Below are 690 nucleotides of genomic sequence, written 5' to 3'. Positions count from 1 at the left end.
CCCTCGGTGCAGAAACCCCCTGTGCCACCGCACCTGAGCCTGTTATGCAGTGTGGCTGGGGGGCAGCCCCTGGGGGGCAGAAACCCACACGGAGTCCCCTCCTCTGCCTCTGCCGAAAACTCAGCTCTGAGCCACCCCTCCCCGTTCTGCCCGGGGTGGGGGTGTCTGGAGATGCCCCCCCCCCCCCCGCCCTGAGGCTGCCCCTCCTTGGCCAGTGCCAAACTGCTGCCCCTCAGGGCCTCCCTCTGGGAGCTGGGATGCCCCAGCACGCTCCACCTCTCTCCAGTGGAGGTACTGGCCTCCCTGGGCTTCTGGCACTGGGGTCAGGCAGCATCCGCAGGGCCCTCCCCAGCCAGTGTGCCCCTGCTCCCTCCCACCCTCGAGACGAAAGCCCAAGCCTGTCACTCTCCAACCGGCAGCCCGCCCTGTTCCCACGGCCCCAGCCCCCAGCGAGGCTGAGCTCCAGCACAGGTGTGCAGCCCCCACACCACCGCCTCCTCCTCCCTCCCTCCTGAGACCGGCTGAAGGGATGGCCAGGGAGACCCCACTCCCCACCCCTTGGCCCAGCCCCTCCCCCTCCTCCAGGGTGGGGTGCGGGGAGAGCAGGCCCCTGACGCCTGGCCACTGCCCACTCTGTGTCCCTGGGCCCCTCCGGCCTGGCCGCTTGTGGGCGGGAGTGCTCAGTCCGAG

This window comes from Phyllostomus discolor, chromosome 13, assembly GCF_004126475.2.
Source record: "Phyllostomus discolor isolate MPI-MPIP mPhyDis1 chromosome 13, mPhyDis1.pri.v3, whole genome shotgun sequence".
NCBI lineage: Eukaryota > Metazoa > Chordata > Mammalia > Chiroptera > Phyllostomidae > Phyllostomus > Phyllostomus discolor.
This window is presented reverse-complemented; position numbering follows the sequence as displayed.